At 49.8% G+C, this 23,533-nt stretch overlaps 1 protein-coding gene across 1 annotated transcript in view; it reads right to left on the bottom strand.

The window, feature by feature from the left end:
* The window catches only part of LOC122370885 (zwei Ig domain protein zig-8-like), an 88,876-nt gene that overhangs the window by 54,744 nt on the left and 10,599 nt on the right, over positions 1 to 23,533 (bottom strand). Inside the window, exon 3 of the mRNA XM_043346832.1 lies at positions 734 to 770. The gene's annotated coding sequence lies outside the window, so the exon portion shown is untranslated. The remainder of the gene's footprint in view (positions 1 to 733; positions 771 to 23,533) is intronic.

Raw genomic sequence — 23,533 nt, forward strand, 5'->3', positions numbered from 1 at the left:
TGGCTGCGGCAATGCAATTTAGATGTGGAGATATTGCTATCGCTGCCGATGTAGGTGTGCGCGGGAGCCCGATGGCAGAGATTGGAAGCCAGAGAGCGCCGGAGCAGGCGAGGAAGAAAGGGGCATAATGCTGGCGAAATCCGAAAGCATCTGCTATTCCAGAGCCGCATCTGCAGCCTCTGTGAAATGGAATGCGGCTTTCTGGGCGCGAGCTGGTCTCGCTAAGAATGGCTGCAAAATAGCCTGATCGGCTGCGCTCGACGGCAAGTAAACAGGGCCGGTGTCGGATCGGCGCACAGTGGATGACGCAGCGCCGGAGAGCGGCGGCGCAGCGCCGGAGAGCGGCGGCACGGCTCGCCCAGCCGGCGCGGCGCGATAACACGGAGATAAACCACGGCCCGGCGACCGATCGCGGTCCGATTAGACCGGCCGCCAGCGGACGGCACCGTCACCGGCGACTTTACCGCACCCAATCCGACACGGCGCCGAGCGAAATTAGCGCCGGCACGTCAATAACAAGGTATCGCCCACTCGATATAGGGGATTGTCTGCGTGTGTGTTTCGCGGGGAGAAATGTCCAGTGAACTGTCAAAACAATGTCAAAGCGAATAACCCAGGATGATATTTTTCGAACAAATCTGTTATTGAACAGTTTTTTTTTAGACTACATAAAAGACACACAAGCGACATCCCAACTGAAAATGGTTAGTAACTCCAAAAGAATCTCACTTACTTTGTGGCGGGATGACAGTCAGCAATCGCCGTTAAACCTGCAAAGAGAAAAATGGGTCACTTTCAACTATATACCTACTGGATACTCTTGGCATATTAGATACTCGTATCTAGAAAAGACTAGCTAACAATGTCAACCATTTTGCAGTCCCCAACCTTAAATGTTCGCTAAGGTCACCTAACCTCAACTGTTTATCACACCGGCGGCATTCACGAAACTTGAGCCCCTGTAGCGTCCTCACAGGTATCCGCTACTGTGTAGTGCGGATTTCACACTTCGATGAATTGAGTCAGTCAGCGGGGAAGCAGTTGACTGCCACGTTACAGATTGTTTGAAACCCTGCCCTTCCAACACTGTACTTTACAAACAACGTCAATATATTTTCCTCCCAGATCAGGCATGGAGACTGTCGCCGATAATGTGGCTGCAATACATCGTGGGGGAAGTCTGTCAGCGCCCGGTTCTCGATGGCCATTCCGATAGCCGCGGCCTCGTGTCTCCTTGCTGAACTGGTGATACCACCACCACAACTCACAAGAGTGGTCCTCTCCGCCCCCGTTACACACATTACGGGCCGCGGCCGGCGCTGCTGACCCGTCCCGAGCCCGATCTGACCCGAGCCCTACCCGGTTCTTCCCGATCCGCGGGCCGGCCCGCGATCGGCGGCCGCATCCATGAATACGGCCGCTCGAGTAATGAGCCGGCAGCCATTGCGCCGAGGGGAAGCGATGAGCAGGAAGCATTACGTGTATGGCTGCAGCTTTAACGACTGGCCCCGGGCCGTTTGGCCTGGCTAACTCGCCAAAGGTTTCGCCCAAGAGCCGAGATGGTGCTGGATGGTTAATGGTGGCCGCCGACTGACCGAATGGCTAATGGTACGCCATTGTGGCGAGTGGGGGCTGCAAACTGCACGGAAAGAGAGCCTGCACTTTCTGAGTGAAGTCATGACCGGCGCAGCTATTTCAGGCGCTACCCGTGAAACAGCTGAGCTGGTCATGAGCTGAGCTCGTATGAGTTTCTCGTTTCTTTAAATGATGCAAATGGTACCGGATTTATAATGACAGAATTAAAAAAACAATTATTTAGATATGAAACAGATTTTAACATATTCAACAGGTCAGCGACATCCAATGGATACATTCTAGTCACACATAAAAATCTGGGATATTCTGGATGGCACATTGGCAAACATTTTATATCGCAGCGTGATAAATAATTGCCACAGCTCGTATACCCAGAGGCTAAACCAACAACCAACGAATAAAATCGACGTTTTCCTTCATATCTAATGTTTACTTATCATTGAAAACCGCGACTATGTTTGCGCTAGAACACAGAGTAAAAGTAAATCCAATCAAACTTAACGACCCCGAGTAGCCAGTCTGCTGCTAATTCTGATTAACGGCCCGGCCAACGTTATCGTCCTGCCGCGAGCGGTGCACCGCTGCTGCCGACCGAAATACCTACTGTGCGCGTGCCGCGGCGGCGGTAAAACCGATATCGACCAATGGCGGCGGCGACCTTTGGCGGGGCGTGCCGGCACCGTGACCGGTCATCAGTAATCCATCACTCTATCAGTGCACCGAGCAGACGAATCAGCGCCCGGGCCGCCGTCTGGTGGTCAGGGCAGGCGAGCCTCCCAGGCCACAGGCTACAGCAGTGCAGGGAAAGTCGCCGGACATACAAACTACTGAGAAGCTAGCTGCGCCTCACTGGTTTTGCTGCACCTTATTTACCGCTTACTAATTGTTCGTCGAATTCAAATCAATGCTCAATCATTAGGATGAAAAGAAGCGAAAGTTATTTATGGAAATGCACAGCCGTATAATGAATGCATCCACTTAGGATCTATATACTTTTTGATATAACTCGTGTTGAGGGGGTTCCCCTATACGAGATGCTTCGGCATATTGATGTAATTTCTCAGAATTTGCTGTGTACGGCTGGCCAACTCGCCTGAAAAGTTGTCGATTGGTTCTGAAAACTGAGCCCCGATGTGAGTGTCGGAGAGAGCCGAACGGTGTAGGGGAGGGGGCCGGGAGGGATGGGGTGTGGTTTGCTTGTTGGGCTGCTGTGGGATGGTGCTGTGGAGGGGAGGAGGGGAGGGATTGGTGCCGATGGCTTGGCTGGGTTATTGTGAGCCGATGCAGGGAGAGAAAGAGAGGGTGTCGGTGGCTGGGCTGTTGTGGACTGTGCAGCCAAACGTCAGGTCAATACTCAACTGACGACTCACTGTCTTCTCCCCATTCCCTCATTTTCTCTGTTCCCGACCCGCTTCTGCTGTTTCGAATCGATATCAGCGTGGATAAAACAAGCCACATTCACTGTTCTGAAATAGCCTCCCCACTTACGGCGGTACCCACAGAACGGTAACTTGCTGTTTTTACACTAGAGTCTGGTAGCTAATGCAATCACGGAAGAGTATTAGAGCGACGATGCTATTCCCTAAGCTGCTTACCGTTGGATATTGCGAACATGGATAAATAAAGCCTACGTTTTATTTACACAGCTTGAACTATCCCTAGGACAGCTACATGCTCGCATGGCCATAGTTTATAAATAGAAGGATCCAATGTTCATGAAAGAAAAATAAAGAATAGTTTTTTGGGGGGAGCAGTGGTACCAAAATGTGTACTACCCATATGTTTCATAAACAGGACTATTGTGTTTGTTTCGTATACTGTACGACTTCGAATGGCCTGACCGGCCGTCTTGTTGTATGTAGGTTCGTCCTAGCGCCCGATTTCGCTTCTGAGGATTTAAGCTGGTAGATAAGCATTGTGAAGCCAAACGAGAGTAAGCACGCCTTCCTGGTCGGCCCCGCTGGCGGCGGCGGCGCCTTGTTATCACTCCCTGAACGGACCATCAGCTGCACACGGACCGGCCGACCGACGGCGAGACGACCGGTAAGCCGCGTCCGCTCCCGAGCAGCACCGGAGGAGAGCCTGCTTACGGTCACTAGCTGGGCGCTCCGCCGATAGTTTACGGACCGGCGGCGGACCGGCGCCAGGCGCACCGGACTGAACGGCGAACTCGACAGGACTTCGAACCCAACTGGACCTGCAGATCCAACTGGACCACAGCTCTGACTGCAGACCACAGACCAGTGCCGCGCAGACACGACTAGACCAGATGCACGGAAATGAAACTAAGGAAACGACAGTGGACAATAACCATAAGTGGCTGGAGGGCTGGCTTTGTAATTAGCCACCAACAGTTGCAGATGGTAGGGGCTAGAAGCAGATGCTGCTGCAGCACACTAATGGCGGTTTTAAGTGACGGTCGGTGTTCTTTCCCAGCATATTTTTACGATTTTATTTTATAGCATAGCAGCCGGCCACATGTTATTGTCTTGCTCCAGAGCTGACGCTAGCAGCAATGTGCGCTTTGCCTTTTCAAGATATATTAACGCCTTTTCTAGAATCACTCAATGTGCATGGCATTCATACGATGTGTCGAGTTTCACACCAGCCTTGTTGGTGGCTACACCTGAAATTATAGCCACAATAGTTGTGGTTCAGCGTTGGCCATTCATCGTCACAAAGCTCGCTGTCCCGAAATACAGCGCTGACAGGTGTTTTCAACGGGCCCTGATGACTGAATGGCCACTGACGACTGTGGGCGGACTGAGGGCATCCATTGCTGCACCGCTGAGCTGGTTAAAAGGCAGCTTCGAAAATTAAGGTGCATTGCAACCACACCATCTCATGGACACTCTCTTGGCGTGACGGTTTTCCTCTTTCATCCTGCAGTTCTACGGAAAACTAATTTAGCTTCAAATGCTCTTATATCGCGGTAACCATCCTTCCTGGGCATAAGGTATCAATGGACCCCATATATAGAGACCATGTTATGCTGGAGGTCAAGTCTACTCGGATTCCGCATAGCAACCAGGTTCGCTTCCGTAATCCCTGATATATTTCATCTCCAGCGTTCATTATTTACTTTTGGCTGTATTGCAGTGACACCACCTTCATACAACATTTCTACTCCTGTTTCTGTTACGCTGTATATCTACTCGTGCTTTTCTTTCTTGCCTGTGCGTTGGACAGTTTTACGCGTGCAGAGTATTGCATTATTCCCCGAAAACAGTATCCTGGTTATTGGTTAGGACGATCAATTCGGCTGGTATGGGTTCACGGTTCAGAGGTCCCTCAGAGATCGTTCAAGGACTGCTATGATATCTAACGCCGCGCCGGTCAGAATTCGCCCGAGGTCAAACTCGTCGGCCAGAGATCAGCGCCAGGTCAGAGGCTAGAACAGAGATCATGTCTGAGTTCAGAGGTCAATCAGAGGTCGGTGAGAGGTCAAATCAGATGTCTGCAGAGGTCAACGTGTCATCTGTCAGGATCAGCCGCAGCGGCCGTGGTCCGCCGTCTTCGTCTGTAAGCTCGGAGCTCGGACCGTGCGTCTCGGTGCGTGACCCCCGGCCATCAGAGTCGGCTGACCCTGCCCCCATTACCGGCCCAGTCAGCCGCCTCCGGCACTGCTCCCCCCCCCCGAGCAGTCTGCGCAGTAATAGAGTTCACTCCAATCACAGGCGCGGAGCTGCCGGTCCGACTATAGGGGGCCGGGCAGCCGCCAGGCGCGGGTGTGGCGTGCCGCTGCAAAATTTCACAGCTTGATATTTCAGCACATGCAGTGGGTGTGAATTAATGTGACAATCCTGCTTAATTAGTCAAATCTGAAAAAGCGATATTGACAAAATACGTTTTGTGGTGTGTCACGGAAAAGAAAGTGCCTTGAACGTCACAGTACATACAGACTAACTATTGTGTCCCCCGTCAAACCCAACAAACACATCGCATCGTATAACACTTGCACACAAAAAAAAACATCGAGTGTTACTGTCCCATGGCTATGATCATTTTCGTCCTCTCCATTCTGCCACACCATCCGTTCAGCTCACAGGGCATCATCATTCAACCGCTTCACATATCATGCGCCCCTCAGTCGATCACTCGATCGATCCTCTCACCCCATTGGCACATTTTTATGACCATTGCGGCGTGCTCTGCTCACCTGCTCCATCAGTCAGTGACGTCACGTCACCGCGATACATCAGTCCGGCTCGGTGCACCGCCGCGCCGGCCCGGCTCTGGGACTCAGCTGCTATCGCTCAGTAGCACGCCCCGGCCCCATATCGTCACAGATCCTCCTTCTCTCCATCCGCGTCTCCGCCCGGTCCGCGAGCCATCCGTCATCAGCTTCCAATCGATCGGTACTGCACCATCGCTCATCGCACCAACACCCGCCTCCGAACAAGTCATGTCCTGCAGCCTGCAGGGTCCTCAGATGTCCTGGTTCGCGCCTGATCTGTCTGCCATTTTTTGCTCCGAGAAGTTGCACTGCCGGCTGTGCCATATTGTCACGGTCGAATCGTCAGGTAAGGCTAACAGGAAGATAACAAGGATGACCTTAAATTAGCTGATGTTCACAGAGGTGGAACAGGCTAGTCATCATTCCGCCGCTGCTACTGAGTCGTTTGAGGCCTCGGTAATCATTGATCCGATCTCAATCCATGACAAATAAAAATAATTATTAGAGTCAGACTGTCGTAAGCGACCAAGTCGTAGACAACTTAGAAGCCGTTATTTTTATTTATGTTGTGAACGAGTTTTGTGTGTCTCTGCAGCCATCTTAACTGGTATCAATTTAAAACTTGGACAATGTAATGCTTAACTGGGTGATTGCCAGTGGTCTGAGGGAAATGCATGGTTCACTGAGCCGGTGAATAGCCTCACTTTTGAACCTGTAGGCCATTCTTTGATGACCAGGGATACATGCGTGATGCGCCGTGCATAGATGCCATTCATACTTCATATTTCATTCACATTACCAAACGTGAAACGCTTGGGGAAAAATGCGTCCTTGCGCCTCAATATTGTCCGTTATGAATGCCACATCATCTCGTTAAGGTAGGCGAAAAATGATAATTGAGAGATGTTTCCAATGCAAATCGAGCTTCTTTACTAATATCTGTCAAGGAGACGCGTCTGCTGACATGGTGCAGAGTACGATTTTGTAATTCTCGAACTCATTGAGCTACGACACTGGCCAGTTGACGGACTCGAAGAGCATGCCTCTTGCGGTATTTGAAATAACCTGGCTTAGGATTATCTCGGAACATTCATCATACAAATACCTACATTGCTTTTTTCTCTTGTTTTGCCCAAGCACTATCGGTTGGCCTTCTGTGACAGGTTTGAGCACCGGTCGACACTTGACAGGAAACCTGTCAGATGTCGGCCACGGCTCACCGGTTGGAGCGCGCTCAATGACCGGAGCAGTGAGTTGTCTGGGATCTGTCCGCGTGGTCGCCTGTCCTGTCACGGCCCGCCCGCTCTCTGTGGCCGCCCAGGCGCCTGTATTTGACCACTCGGCAGCGACCGGCCCGGCCGGCCGCCGCGACACCGCCGCCGGCCGGCGCCTCAGCTATTTATACCTCCACATTCCCTCAGCGTATGCTAATGAGCACAATGCTGGCTAATGGGCGTCGCCGGCCGGTGTTGTAAGTCGCGTCCCTGCGCTGTGGATCGGCGGCGGAGCGGGAGGCTGAGGAGCGCGAGCCGCCGCCGCGCCCGGTCCGCTGAGCCGCAGGGAGCTCGTCAGAGAACGCCGAACGGCTCTCCAGCGGCGCCGCGTGGGCTGCACAGCGCTGCGGCGGACTGTTGAGACATTCGGGGTGAGCGGGATCCGGCCGTACCTCGACAGGGCGGTGTTTAAAGGTTAGCGGCGCCGCTGCTGAGTGTGCTGTGTCGACGGGTACAGCCGAACGACCCTGGCCGCATTGAGCCGCTCCGAGCGGCACGTGATCACCGCTTTCCCCGCATGAGGCTGTCGAGGAGGTTCGGGGGTCTCGAAAATCCAAGATGACAAATGCTATTATTCATACTGGTGATGTCAATTACGGAAAATCGGAACACCGATACCAAACAAAATACCAACCAAAACCGTGGAGAAATACCGAAACCAAACCAACTTGGGAACATGAGGAAAATACCAACTTTTTACCGATTTCTTAGCCTCTTAAACATTAGCGAGGGTTCATGATACCAACAAAATACCAAACACATTAGGATTGAAATACCAAATACCGAGTTGGTATCGGCATGCCAAAAAGCTGGTATCCGATTGACATCTCTACTTCATACCCGGCTGTGCGACCTTAAAGTGCGTTAAAATTGCCGTGTGTATTTACTTATTCATTTAGGCACTCACGTTCTGCTAACAATTTACGTTGGTATAGTTTTAAGCTCGAAGCAAGTGAAGCAGTCGAAGCGTAACATTTTCAATCATCCGATGGATATCGCACCAACTATACTCGTAAAGTATGTTACAACTTACAACATTTATTATTGCACCAAGTGCTCTACTTCTTTCTTAAAAGATGCAAATGCCTTTTTTATTTCTAATTCACCAGGAACTTGGCATAATTTTGTGCGTAAACATCTGCAAATCTGGTGAAATCCGCTTAACTTGTTAGGCCGAATGCGTGGAGGACAAGAGCGTTCACTCCTCCAACGTGTCTCCGCCGAGCACAGTGGACGCGGAAGACGGCCGGTTTTGACAGTTCGCAGAGGTCGAGTCTGCCTTTCAAATCAACCAGTGTTGGAACGCTGCATCCGCGTTGAACGCTGAATCCGCATTCCTTTCACGACACATCCCGGAACTATTCAACACTGAAATTCCCACCGGCGCGGCGGGACTGTTCGGCTGTGCGTCGCTGATGGCCTGTCGAAAGAGTAACGCGCGACTTTGATACGGAGCGCGTCGGACCATTAGGTCGGCTTAGAGCGGCGCCGGCGGAGATTTGCTCTCCTCTAATCCTCATGACGGGCCGGCACAAATGTGGCGGCGCCGACTGTCGGCGCGCCGGCCCGAACCGCTCCGGAGCGCCCCCGGAGCGCCGTCGACGCCGCAGTTCCGCAGCGGCGGCGGCCATCTAGAGGAACGGCTGCGCCGCCAGTGGCCGCCAGCGTGGCTCGTGTTCCTGGAAACGGCCGGCGCCAGCGCATGAATGAAAACTGACGACAGGCGACGACGTATGAAGTGGCAGCGCCCCGGCGGCGACGGCACGAAGCCGAGCGAGCTCTTCTAAAAGTATTCCACTGTTAATGGAATGTTTCCATACACAGAAGACGACCGCAGAGCCATTGTTGGACTCGATTTCGCCAGACAGACTCGCTACGACTCAGACACATTCTTAGTCTCGATCGAGAGCGTCAAACTTTGCTGGTCGAGGCCATGGCAAATGATGCGTGAAATTCACGGTGGTTCTTGGCGTCTGTGACGGTGACGTGTGGAGGGGGATGGTTCAGAGGGCCGGGGGCGTGGCGGGGCCACAGACAGCGACGGATGGTCCAGTCCCGATGGCCGTTGTCGTGAGATTGGCCGGCGCCGAGCGCAATAGATCGCCGCCGACCAGCGCAGAATTAACGGCTAAATCGGCCGGCCGGCCGCTGCCGGACGTCGTCGTCACACAACAGCCATCGGTCGTCGCGGTCGACGCGACGGCAACGACGGCGGCCGGTCCCGAGTCGGCTGCGGTGCGGTCGACGCGGGCCGCGGGGCGGGCCCAGTCTGCTGGATTTTGTCGGCGAGGCTGGCGACGACAGGTCGAGTTTGGCGGCGATCCCCCGGCGGGCGCCGCCGCCGCACGAGAATACATAAGCAGGTGGAAAATCTCGTCCCGGCCTTACCAGTGTAATATTTGGCGCCGCCGCAGCCTCATTTGAATGCCGACACACAGACCATTTGTGTTTTTGGAAATAAACGACCGCGTCGGAGAAAAGACCGCAGAGCTGGAAGGAACCTCCAGTGTAATTTGGCGGGACCGTATGAAATGTTCCCCTCATTAAATACTTATCATACATAGAAATGGGACGGGCACAGCCGGTATTAAAAAGCCATGGGTGGTCTGGACAAGTGGAACGCTTCATGAAACATGAACAACACTGTAAGCTACCGCGATTGTCTTTCTTTTATTCAATGGGGTGAGCCTACTAATGGGGGCCTCAATAAATTTCCAATCCACCAGAGCGAAACGTTCCCGCAGCCGCTCGCCATATATTCGTCAGGACTGGCAAAGTACAACCTGATAATGTCATACCAAACGCGATGATATGTTCTAGGGCCATTCCACTATGTCGCCTGAGGGAAGGAACTGCCACTATAAAGGCGGTCGGCCCCCTCAGCCTCCCACGCTCCGCCGTGGCAGTGGACCGGCGCGGCGCGGCGGTCCCTCGACTCCGCCGCGCCGTCTTCTGAGCGCCTCGCGCGACGCGTCGGCACCGCAGTACTGCAGTAATTGGATATCCGTCGACAGATCGCTGACAGATTGCCGACTTACATTCCTATTAGCGCAAACGTCTCGCCGGCGGAGTGCGAGTCGCGCGGTAGTGGGAGGAAAGCCGACTGACCGGACGCCCGATCCCTCACGGCCGCGCATTATCGCACCACTGCCGACATGACGCCGGCGCTGACCGCCCTGCAGATGGACTAGTGACGTCATAGTGACGTGCCAAAGCTCTTCAGCACGGCCCGCCGCGAGAGAGGGGGTTCAGTCGTCGGCGCCGCACGCCCCCTTCTCCCATCCATATAGCGCCTCCTGGCTCCTCTACTGGACAGAGCTTCCTTTTTCCCCACACGGCCAGCGCCGCCGCCGGCCGGAGCAGCGCCGTCACCGCCGGGTTCGCGGAACGGTGCAGCATATTCGGCCGGTTAGCGGCGCCCGGCGCGTCATCCGTCGTCATCGGTCCGGCGGTGTCCCCGCGCGCGGCGTCATCGATCATGGGCGCGGCGGCGGCTGACGCGCGCCCGCCGCCGCCTGTGCCCGAGCCGGGTCGGACCTCGGCGGGAAATGGGCCGCCGGCAGCAGCGGCATCAGGACAGCTTCGGTTCTATTTAGCCGGAGATAGATCGCCGGCCGGCGGCCAGTATTCAGAGATTACATTTCAGTCGATTTCTCCGGGCAGAGATGAACCGACCGCCCGGAATTCTAAAGAAGTCGTAAAACATGATTCAATTAGGGGGATTTTTGCGCTATTGAAACACTTTTCAAGATAAAGTGCGGGTCCACTGATGTTTAGTGTGATTTATGGATTCAATTGTGCTAAGAGATCGATCCGATCTTATGAATGGAAGTATATCTATAAGAAGCATGTAATTGAAACTAAATTCAAGTGTATCATGGCAAGCGCATCAAAATCCATGTGCTCTTTGTAAAGTTTAAGTCGAAGGACATGAAACTATATGGAATAAATATTACTCGTCTTAAATTCATGCATCTTTGTGTTGCATAATGTGCAACCCAATTCAACCTTGACCAATTCCTAGCTGCTTGTGCGTTGAAAGCATCGTGAAAGAATTTGGATGTACCTGTAACGAAAAACGGGCTATAAGGAAAACAACAGTCTAACCACCCAAGCAATGAATTTCAAACGAGAGCCCCAAATTTGGTAGATGTCACGCATATTGCACACACTGCACTCATTCAAGCATTAGGTACATATGACCGATCAGCGATGTACTGGTAGGTATGCACATATGTACAAATGGTAGTTGTTAGGGCTGCGGAGTCAGTGGATTTTCGGTGACTCCGACTCCCACTATATCTCCGGCTTCCAAAAACCAATTCTGACTCCGACTCCGAATCCTGGTAGCACTGAGACTCCGATCGATTCCAATTCAGACTCCGACTCCGCAGCCCTGCCAGGTCTGTGGAGTCGATGGATTTTGGGTGACTCCGAGTTCGACTCCGACCTAGGTTTCCAAAATCGACTCCCACTCCGACTCCGACCCCGGTCAAAACTGTCGACAATGACTGACTCCGACTCCGGCTCCGACTCCGCAGCCCTGGTTGTTTGTATTGCATACTTCAGGCTACCATATTCACACACCTAAGAATTACAAGCACACACAACATTCGAACACATTTGCAGGCTTCTGCTTTTGTAGCTACTTCCATCCATCTCCGTCTGAATGGCACCGGTTGTGTCAGCACCCGGAACTATTACCGGCCATTCGGCCGTGACAACATCGCTGACGCCTGCGTCTGGCAATTCGACTATTGCGCCGCGTGATGCAACGAGATGGCTTAGAAAAACTGGTGGGCCTTGAGTTCGTCATCAATGAAGCCTTCAGACGCTGACAGTTCGCCTTTTCCAAAGTTAACGATACTTTTGAGAAAACATTCACAACAAAGAGTCTTTTGATTCTTCTAGATTGGTTTCTATAGGTAGACTGAACGAACGCAGCTGGGCCGTTCACAATGGTTGGTGGCGAGTGAATCACCAATGGTGGCGTTTTCGAATGCTGTCAGTAAAGGTCACAGCTATTCTGTATGCCTTTCAGCCTCAAAATGTAGTAACTCTATTGAGGAAGGCTGCGTGTTTGAGTCCCATCTTCCAAGTCGTTCCCACGTCAAATGGAATGTGAAATAGATTGCCTGACATGCTCGATGAGGATTTCAATTTATCACTCGGACTGATTTCCGGAAAAGTGTTCGGCGTTTTAACTTCTTCCTCTTCCCTCAGTCCTCTCTACCTCCCATCTCTCTGTCTCTGTCTGTCTGTCTGTTTCTCTCTCTCTCTCTCTCTCTCTCTCTCTCTCTCTCTCTCTCTCTCTCTCTCTCTCTCTCTCTCTCTCTCCTCTCTCCTCTCTCCTCTCTCCTCTCTCCTCTCTCCTCTCTCCTCTCTCCTCTCTCCTCTCTCCTCTCTCCTCTCCTCTCTCTCTCTCTCGCTCTCTCGCTCTCTTGTGCTCTATCTCTTGGTAATTCTCTCCCTCTCTCAAGCTGTGTCATTAGCAATCACTCTTTATTACGCTTTCTCTTTCACTCTCTCCCTCTTTAGCTCTCGCATCTGCTACCTTTATTTATCCGTCTCTTTGTTCTACATGATATCTACTTGCTGCTCGGTTACTATTCTTCTGGACTTCTCAAACTAGTTTTAGGTACCATTTGTATTAACCTTTCGTGTCCGAGTGGTTCTAATAATGAGGCGAGTGCATTGAGCGCAAGTAACAAGAGCAGGTGACATCGGCAGGCATGCAATGCAAAGTCAGAACTTCCTCGGAAATGGAACTTTATCTCAGTTCGCTCTGAGTTTGCGCTGACAAATCTCTGTTCAACTATGTCTCTGCCCTGCAGTCGAAGTTTGCCCATTACGGCGACCGATTTGACCGGAGCGCTGACCCCGACGTGGCCTGTGGGCGTGTCAGTCGCTACAGCGTCAGATATTGAAACGCTTTGGCTGGTGTATCGGTTGAGCCAGTCCTTCATCCGGAACAACGGCGTCGCAAACGGTTATACTCTTGATGTCATTAGATGCGAATATGAAGTAGAACCACTATCGACGGATCTTTACCTATAGTCTTTGGTAGATAGCCTTCATCTGTAAATTCAGATTTTTTTCCTTCACTTTGCAAGTAATTGTGACGTTCTGTAATCGACCTCGTGCCTAAGTACTACTTACTAGTGATGTCAATTACAGAAAATCGGAATACCGATACCAAACCAAATACCAGCCAAAACCATCAGGAAATACCGAAACCGAACCAACTTGAGAACATGAGGAAAATACCAACTTTTTACCGATTTTCAACCTTGTATACATTAGCAAGGGTTCATAACACCAACAAAATACCCAAAACAATCGGATTGAAATACCAAATACCAACTTGGTATCGGTTTGGTATTGGTATACCAAAAAGTTGGTATCCGATTGACATCACTGCTACTTACCATTGGCGCTACACATGCAGCGCAAGATCTCCATGAAATGTCCCTGAATCACATGACTCTAAATATCGTGGCTACCACCTCGGCGGCGGTTATTTCGTTCTAGTGCCTTACTCTGTGACTGCGCTGGTGTCTGTCTCAAGCGGTCCATTTTTCAGCACCGAGGTCATATCGCGATAGGGCGGAGCAGAGTCAGCGCCTTGACCGTCTGAAGATTGTGGGAGGGACCTGAGCACAACCGAACAACCCCTCAGGCCTGACCCAGCGATCGACCGACCGACCTAACGTCGACAGGCTGACGGAGCGACTGACAGACAAAACGACAGGCCAATGGACGGTGGTCGGGATTGAATGGTCAAAAGGGCTGGATAGAATTGGTGAATGAAACTGGATCAGTTTCATTCACTTCAGCAACCTCTTCCCTTCATTTTTGCTTCTATTTGTCCTCTCAGTCGAACCCTCCTGCTCGTCATTTTCTTATCTTTTCCCTCCCTTTTCCACCTCTTTCTCCCTTCTTGTTTTCCATTGTTTTCCCTTCTTCTCTCCCTCATGCTTTCCCTCTTGATGCTTCTTTTTTCCTTTGCTTTCTCTTCCCTCTCGGTCTATCCGATCCCACTCGCTCCACCAAAGAGGTGACGGCAGCAGCGGACCGGAGCTGACGGCATGGCGCTGATGACGTCATGGCCCAGAAACAAGTACCAGCACTCCCGCTAATAAAAAAGAGCAACGAGGACATAAAAAAGAGAGCAGGAGGCAACAGGCGTACGGTACGTGGGATGAGAAAAGTGTTTATATAAAATGAAAGTAAGAAAAGAAATGAACAAAAAAAGTAAAGAGGTTAATGAATAGAACAAGAAGGTATGAATAAAGAGAGCGAGAGAGAGAGAGAGAGAGAGAGAGAGAGAGAGAGAGAGAGAGAGAGAGAGAGAGAGAGAGAGAGAGAGAGAGAGAGAGAAACATATGGAGAGAGCATGGTGCCAATGTGCACTTTAAGATGTTGTCACTTGTTATATGGCTGCCGCAGATGACCAATGAATGAAGTTGGCAAACTTTACTGGATGATGTTGAAAGCTGCAGTAGGCTCACATCTGAAGCTCACTCAGTCCTGTATTAATTAACGCCCCACTCGTTAGATCATAATTCGTTAAGTTTAATCTCCACTCATTCACAATCACGATTCAGGTTCACTTCTCGTTGGCGGTCGATTGGTCAGTGGTCATTGGTCAGTGGTCAGGACAGTGTGGTCTGCGGTCGGTCAGTGGTCAGGGCGGTGTGATCGTCGGTCGGTCAGTGGTCAGGTCAGGACAGTGTGGTCTGCGGTCGGTCAGTGGTCAGGGCGGTGTGGTCTGCGGTCGGTCAGTGGTCAGGTCAGGACAGTGTGGTCTGCGGTCGGTCAGTGGTCAGGGCGGTGTGACCTGCCGTTGGTCAGTGGTCAGGACAGTATGACCGGCGGTCGGTCAGCTAGTGGTCAGGGCGGTGTGACCTGCCGTTGGTCAGTGGTCAGGGCAGTGTGGTCGGCGGTCGGTCAGTGGTCAGGGCGGTGTGGTCTGTGGTCGGTCAGTGGTCAGGGCGGTGTGGTCTGTGGTCGGTCAGCGGTCGGCGGCGTGACCACTCAAACCACAGTGTTTGACCAGGGGTCTCCGACGTCGCTTTCCACGAACGAGGTGCGACGCGTCGAGGATCGATCCTGCCCCCCTTCCGCTCCCCTCCCCCTCCCCCCGAGCTACAGCGGTTGGCGAATGGTGGCACCACACGGGCCGTGCCACCGGGCGCCCATCGGCTACACCGACACTGCCAGCCACCCCTGTCCAGACCAGTCGTCTGACCGCTATATTCCCCCACATCCGGTCAGCCTGGGCGGACGGATGAAGACGAATTCAGCCGCGGCCGCTTCTGACACCCCCGGTAGTGGCGATACCGCGCCGCCATCCGTTTGACAGAGCGGCTGTGAGAGTCCCCCGAGTCGGTGCCGTCAGTCAAGTGCCGCCTGGGACGGGGGTCATCAGCCCTGTATCAGACCAGCTCCGGTGGCGGCACGTGACGTGGAGTGAGCCCAGCAGTCCCCGGGGCACCCGCCAGCCACCAGCCGGCCTGGAAATACAGCCGACAGCTCGGCGACGGGTGCACACTAACAGGACTGATGGAGAGCGACTGAGACTGAGGGCACTGACGTGACTGACGTGACTGAGGTAACTAACGGACGGAGTAGGCTGAGGGACTGACGGACTGACGGTATCAACAGATTCAGACGTCTGGCGGCCAGCGCGACTTTAGAACTAACGTGGACTGGCAACTGCAGACAAATCATATCGGTAAGCTTGCCGTAAACAAACTTAAGGTGCAGTTGAAATTGAGGTCAAACAAATGGAAAGAACTAAACCTGGAGCAACATCTTCCTACTAACCGTCACTGAGCAGTGAGACCAGTTTGAATCCGTCTCATGTCTCCTGTTCTGTCTGGTATTATCCCTTCCCTGACTGTTTGACCCTAGCTTGTAAACTCTTTACTGCTCCGTCTACACTGTTCCCTCTGCTTCGGGGAGTAGTTAATTGACGCCACCAGCTGCCGAAGGTGGCACGTTCAGGGGAGCGGATGGCCTCGACCTTTTCACCGCCGGTTACCGAAGCAGACCTCCGGCTCCGTCCCAGCTGTGTCGCAGTCACTCCCACTCGCTCAGCCGACCCGAAATGAGTTAACGCTGTTGACACCAGCCTCCTCTCCTGGGAGCACAGGCAGGCGGTGAGGGGCACTTCCATAGTGTCCTCGGAAGGACTCCCGGACTGTCCTAGGGTGACCGGCCGAGTGCGGCTGGGAAGTACCGATGGCCCGACCGATCCTCACCGGTCCATGCTCCGCTGGTGAGTGACGGAGGCGCCGGAGGGCTGCCGCTGGGGATACCAACGCGGTGTCCGCTGAAGGGCCCTCCAGCGATGAGTGAGCTGGCGCTGCCACCGCCCTCGTCAGCGGCAGCTCGCTATAGACGTGACGCATGGGCGCGCGGCGCGACACGGAGCCTTTCACCTCATCGAGGAGTCTATACTGCGCCGCAGCGGCGGTCGGCCGTGCGCCGCTGGAAGCCGTGGCGCTGTTTGAATGCGTGGCCGAGGCGATGTGGCGAATTGTTTGCGGTGGGCGGCCAGCGTGGCCGCAGGTTCAGGTAATGTCAATAGTCGTGCTGTCATCTACGAAACACCGATGCTGGTAGCTGGGCCTAGCCTGCATTACGCACATCGTTCTATGTTGAGTTGCATGTAAACCACTTTGCAGGATAGGTTTACGTTCATTAGACCACGACTTACCTGTTCTGCTAAACACTGAGTCAAGCTGCACCGTTGGCTTGTGGATTGTACTCATGTTACAACATATATTTAGAGACTGATGGGTGACTGAACTGATGCATACCTCAAAATGAGCTACGCTTTGAACTTTACCAAACAATGCACACTTTCTCCAATGATGGTCTAAGGTCTTATTATTTGACTGGCATCCAACTGAAAGCGAGAGAAATAGCTTCAACCCTACCCACCTCGAGTGCATTAGCAAAGGTGAATAAAACCGCGCCTTAGTCCTGTATTCTGTCTCAGAATTCGGAATTTCGGAACGTTTTCAGATAGGTCAAGCACGGTTTTTGTTGTGCTATGTTCCAAGCACCAGTTGTTCACTTTGTTCTTTTAATGGGACTTTGACATGCTTGCTCTTCATTATACGAGTAAGTCAACACATCTGTGTGAAATGTTCATTTGCTCAATCATAACAAAGTGCCTGGTAACGCGCTACGATGGTAATTTAGTTTTTAAAAATCCAAGTCAGAATGCGGAAACACTTCACGTTGACCTTCTAAGCGAGTAGCATGGTGCTGCCGAGCGATAAATCTGACATGACGACCACCTCAATCAGTTTATTGGAGGATATTGATATTGCAATCAATAGCTTATTATTTGACTGGCACCCAACTGAAAATGATCGAGAGGCTCGAGTTCATTTATGAGCATCGTTACGGCATAATGGCAATAAACGAGTTCCTGAGACGTTCTTTTCATGCACAACTGGTAGCCTACCTTTTGACATTATTGGATACCCACCGGCCATAAGGAAATCCGTGCCTTATGACGACGTTTTTCATGAAGCTTCACAAAAGAATAACTTACGAGAAAACAGTTAGGTACCGCCTGCCAGCGATAAGGAAATATTCAATATTGCATGGACGCCGGCTATACACCGTAGAATTGCATTATTTTAACCATGGCACAAGGCATTAGAGGCCCACCAGATTTGTATGGCAGCTGTTTTGTGGTGCTGCTGCCCGCCTCCAGGGATCGGGGCGAAACGGTAACGTCGCATCGTACGCAGCATACCGCATCACGAGATGCTCCGAGAGAAATAACTCAGCCGCAACACTAGGGAAGGCCTAGCACGCAGCGACTATCACCATAGTAATGCAGTCAAATGCAGCGTAAAGCGTCCCCACTCGAAGAAACACGACATGATAACAGAAGTTGGTCTGGCTTCAGTCCAGGACCCGTTGACGCGGCACACAAAAACAGCGACTCGGGCGGGAATGCGGTCCACCAGCCTCGGCTCGGCTTGGCGTCGCCGCCGCCTGGCTTGGTATACTGTGCCGCATTTCACCGGTGAAATGCGGGACAACATACCCACACAGACGCTTTACTCGTGTATTGCAGGACAGTATACAGACACAGGCCAGTCGGTGACACACCAGGGAAATAAGCTAAAATTAGAGCGCTCTATTTATTGCTTCCGCTACTTCACCGTCTCCCATAGGGTCCTGTGTTGAGCTGGTGTCGAGGCTCTAAAAATGACGCCGATTTTTGCACCCTTCTCACGAAAACCGCTCGGACCGCCTGGAAACTAATTGTTCCGCTCTAAAAATTCATGATCGACGGGAAAATGAACGAGGAAAAGATTGGTCCTGAAATAATTCTGAACTCCCTGTAGAACATATCGAAATATGGCTGCAAACTAGGAGCATGTCAAAATCGACAAAACAATACAAATAAACTTACCGGGATTTTTTTATTTTCCATGCATCTGTGTATGAAATCAGTCGCTTTTTCGGAAAGATCATCTTCTGTTTAATAAATAATTCCACAATTGCAATCGAGAAAAAAAAACATTTCTGCTGTGACAGCAGTTTTGGCAATATGCCAGTTGTGTGGCGTGCGTGGTGCTGTGTGGTCGTTGGGACGGAGCTGTGAGTATTTTCGGTGTTTTAAATGGTTGATGGCCATTTGAACCAGCTTTATATTATTTCCTACCAATTTTTGCATCAAATTATTGCTTTGAAAGACCATTGAAACCCCTTATCTCTTCATGAAACACGAGCATATTCATCGTCGATGAAAATGGCGCGGGACTCCATTTGCGTTTCGATCGAAATAAATCGTAAATTAAATAATATTCGATGATAAGTATCATATTCTAGTGACACATTTTCATAAAATAAGGCATAAACTTTGCAAGGAAGTCAACATTGGATAATTGGATTCTTATTCTGCTCACATATCCTTGTAGTAGTCAAATGGCTCAATTGTTCGATAAATGTAAGTATATGTTTTGGCTTCATGTTTGCTGTGAAACCACCCAGCCACTTGCTGGTTGAGTGGTTTTCTGATAATTACCTGATAATCATTTCTCCTTTTCCTTAAAAGAAACTAAAATTCTTTTCAAAGTAACCCTTTTTTAGGAAAGGCGGCTTGCTCATTCACATTTCATGTTCTTCTTTTGTTATTGCTGGCAGTATTTTGATACAATAATGCAATACGAATTTTTTGCAATAACAAAACCTAAGACAAACTTAGTTAATGCGTCAATCAAACACCCAACAGAAAGATTGCGAGTCCTTGTGACGTGAAGTAGAATATTCTATGAATGTGTTTTATAGAATATGCCAAATTTTAAATTAATTTATTTTTTGATACTGATGGCTGAGCATGTAAATTATGCCACAATATAATTTTATTTTCTGGTTTTGAAATAGCCGGCAGAATTTTACTTCAACAAATGTAATATACATGGAATGCATGTTTTTATGTTATGTTAAAAGTTTAATTACAGCCAACAGAAGTAGCTGTTTCAGCAGATAATGTTTGTACCTTATGCATTACCTTTCTTTTCTGCAGGACCATGCTTCTGCTGGGTGGTCGACATTTGCCTCCTGAAGAAGTTGAGCAACATGAAGACCACCAGATGAGGTGTCTGCAGTTCATGTGGAACTCTGCAGACTACAAGTGTTATGCCAACCACAACCAAAGTGCTGTGATCATGGAGGCATGAACCTCATGACAACACTTCAGATTTGCAGTTGTACCAAAGTGTGATTCAAACCACCTGTGGCATCTCACTCAATGCGTGAACAGTGTGATCATTGTGCAGTGTTCAGCTGCAACTAAGACATTTATTAGTGACTTGTTTTGCAATTAGCCACCAAAAGCATTTTTTGGGCTGGCTGCTGTAATTTGTTGTGCACTGCACAATAGTGGTAGTGTTTTGTCACCCGTCAAGTTGTCAGTTGTGCATGTTGCATGTTTCTCTCCCCTCGGCCCTCATTATCAGTTAAGTGGTGAATTGGCATCACTCAGTCTCCCCAGATCTCCATTGGCTGTCTGTCAACCAGTGTTCGCCACGGGCCCCAAAATCCCCAGCCCAGCCCGGCCCGGGCCCATGGGTTCAGAGCCCGGCCCAGCCCGTAGCCCGCTCTTGGCAAATATTCCAAGCCCAGCCCGGCCCGGCCCGTCAAAAATAGCAATCTAGTTATTGTCTTAGTCTATTGCACTATTGCAGATTACACTATTTTGAGAACAATTCAAATTGCATGAATATTAACATGGCAATCATGAGTCCCTTCTTTTCAATGAATATAATCATTTCAAGTACCTATGGCACAAATTTTAACAGTAACAGCAAGCACCTGATTACACACCTGTAAAAAGTTTACATGATTATATTAACTACATTCTATGATTCTATGAGTAAAGTTATCTTGCAAGCTGATGTGTGTGAACATTATCATTCATAATTGGTGACTCTAATGCATACTTGAAGGAAGTATTTGCAACATACTCTATACTTCCCAGCACTTACCAGCAGAAAAAAGCTTGACTTATGGGAATTGATGAATATGTCTGGGATTGACCTTGCTGTTAAATTCACTCCATTGATGCTGCAATATCAAAAGCCTGAGAAAGCATACAAAATAAGTGACACTAACTTTAGCACTGTCTTCCAAAAAAAGAGAAAATCCATCCATTTATCAGCAAAACTGATTTAATCTATTTTCAAATCATGCCCACGTGTCAACCGAATCTCTGTGGACAACTACCTATCTGCTGCTTTCCTTGCTATTTTATGTTAGGCTCTTTTCAAGATATGGATATCGCTAGCAGCGTAAGCAGAAAACATGGTAAGCTTGAAATGTTATTGGGTACTTTTGCGACTTTTACGCATCATCATCATCAATCGAAAATGAGCGAACACTTCTTGATTGTCGCAGCTGCGGCAGGTAGCGATTCTGACCAATTGTATAATAAAACATATATGATCAAGTTTTTATTTTGTTTTTCGTTCGAGTTTTCAGACTTCGTGATTTAGGTTTTATTTTTTATTTGTTTAATTTTGTTTTTCACCTTGATACTTACTTAAAAAACGTATTTATTTGATATACTGTTGTGTATACTACCTAGATGCCGCCACATAAACATAGCGCCGCCGCTTGGCCGCCGCCATGATCGCAAATTTTGTTGAGAAGGGGCTGGTTTGTTGTGATTTATTTTGACAAATTTATGGACATTTAAAGAAGCTTTCATCGCGAAATACTCTGTAGAATTCCTCGTTACTTACAGTGTGTTTTGTGAGTATCCTTTTAAGGTTCTGTTCGTTAAAAAGCCGTCGGTGAAGGAAAAAAGACTGTGTTGGAATTGTCTCACTATCGCCATATATAAGTGTTAAACTTAATGTAGCCCTGTAGCCCATCATTGTTGAGTGGCTTCTTAGTTTTTGGAGTTTTTGTGCTAAGTAAGTTATTCTGATGACTACATTTTAACTTTTATTAACAAACTAATGATGCTAGAGATTCTCTGATCTTTTTGGTTGCGGAATTTTTATGAAAACCCTCCTATGTGTGATGATGTGATATTGGATAATCCTCAAGATTCCCAAAATTCAATATCAAGTAAGTTTTCTTTCACATTGCTTAAATTTGGTTTAGTTTATGTATTTTCCCAGTGGGTTTTGTTTGCATCAGTTTCCAAATTTTCTTAAATTGACATTAGTCACAAAACCCATAGTGCACAAAGCTCTTGGCCCGGCCCGTCCATAGCCCGTTAACTAATGATATTTGGGGGCCCGGCCCAGCCCGTAGCCCAGCCCGGCCCATGGCCCGTTGGGCTGGCCCGGCCCGTGGCGAACACTGCTGTCAACCACCTAACTTGAGATGGTATTTGCTAATAGTGTCAGAAAAGAAGTGATTGTAGACATTTTTAGGAATATGAGCTCCGTTTCATGCGTGTTCCAGTGGTCATTTTGTCACATGTCCCATAGTGTAATAAATGGAAACAAACTGTTGTTCCCTTTTGAAGGTATTCGCGGATGCAGATAGCGTTGGGCCTAATTATTAAACGCACCCTCCTATCAGCGACGCACGAAATCGACAAATATCATCCTTTTTAGAACGGGAGGAAACGAAAACTTGTGAACATAGCTGTACCTACAACAGTGCATAAGGAATTGAAATTCTGGGAGTTTTTGAAATTCGGAGAAACTCAAGTTGTCGACAGGTATGCCCCCTTGTACGTCAAAGACCGCCTAAAAAACAAACGTCTACAAATGAAGGCAGTATTCGTATGTTCGTTGTAATTGCAGCGGCCTAGCAACATGCATTGCGGTCCGATGGCTAATTACACTCGTGCGCAAAAACTATGCCGGCAACTGCCAATGCACTTAGGTCATAGGTGAGGAGAGGAAGGGTTATGTCAAATGTCAACATGAAATGGCTTCATCTATTGAGCTGTGCCTATTGTACATACATAATTCAACCAATCTATGCATTTCGTTTCTTCCTATCTACTCATGCTTTCACCCCGGCTTCAGAGTAATCATCCCATATTGTACGTCTTAAGATATTGATTTCTATGGCGGTTTGCAATTGCTAGCCACGTCTTATCTCAGTTTGGTGGCCCCGCATCGGTCCACTCGGCCGCTCTAAAATTGACTTACGGAGGAGGATGGTGGCTTTTATTTTAGCTTCTCCGCTGACTGCGGGGAGCGCCGTCGCCGAGGTAGGAGCGATAATTTGCTTATGTTTGGGACTAATTTCCACGCTTAATTAACATTTTAATGTTATTTTAATTAATTCATGTTAATCTTTGACGCATTCTCTTTCTATAGATACCATCCACCGGTCTGAGAAGTACTGCCTTGCTGCGTAAGGGCCGATAAAAGATCACGCTTTTAGGGGTATCTCTTCAACATGGGGCAGGAGCAATAAATAGAGCGCTCTAATTTAAGCTTATTTCCCTGGTATGTCACCAACTGAGGCGCTGTCAGTAAATTGGTGCCTTAGGTGTTTTGAAATCATTACCAGACGGTAAGATACTAAAACATATGAAAATCAAGCCACGTAATGGAATTTAAGTGTTTATTGTGCGGAGTAGAAAGGGCAATCTGACGGCTGTACTACCAGTCAATACCTTCCAGACAGTACAACAGCACCAAGTTTTGACGCTTTGCAGAGCCGTCGGGAGTGGATTTCGTCCTCGTTTTGTCGAGACCGGATTCATCAATTACCCGTGATGAGGGCGTTTTGTCACCGCCGTCACAGAAAGGACGTGCCTGCGTCTGCGGCGTTTTTAGGCGCGCTTCTCGGGGCGTGTCGCTGACAACAAACGATCTGACGTGATGTTCACAAATGGCAGCATCAGTCACGCGACCGTTCTGTACAGACTGTGTGGCCTGTGAGTCAAACCGGACTCGCTCTCGTCCTAGCTCTCTCGGCGCCGGCTGCCGAGTCTGGTCGGTGTCTGAGCACGAGCTGGGAATATCCCGAG

This window comes from Amphibalanus amphitrite, unplaced genomic scaffold, assembly GCF_019059575.1.
Source record: "Amphibalanus amphitrite isolate SeventyFive unplaced genomic scaffold, NRLGWU_Aamphi_draft 001180F_arrow, whole genome shotgun sequence".
Classification (NCBI taxonomy): Eukaryota; Metazoa; Arthropoda; class Thecostraca; order Balanomorpha; family Balanidae; genus Amphibalanus; species Amphibalanus amphitrite.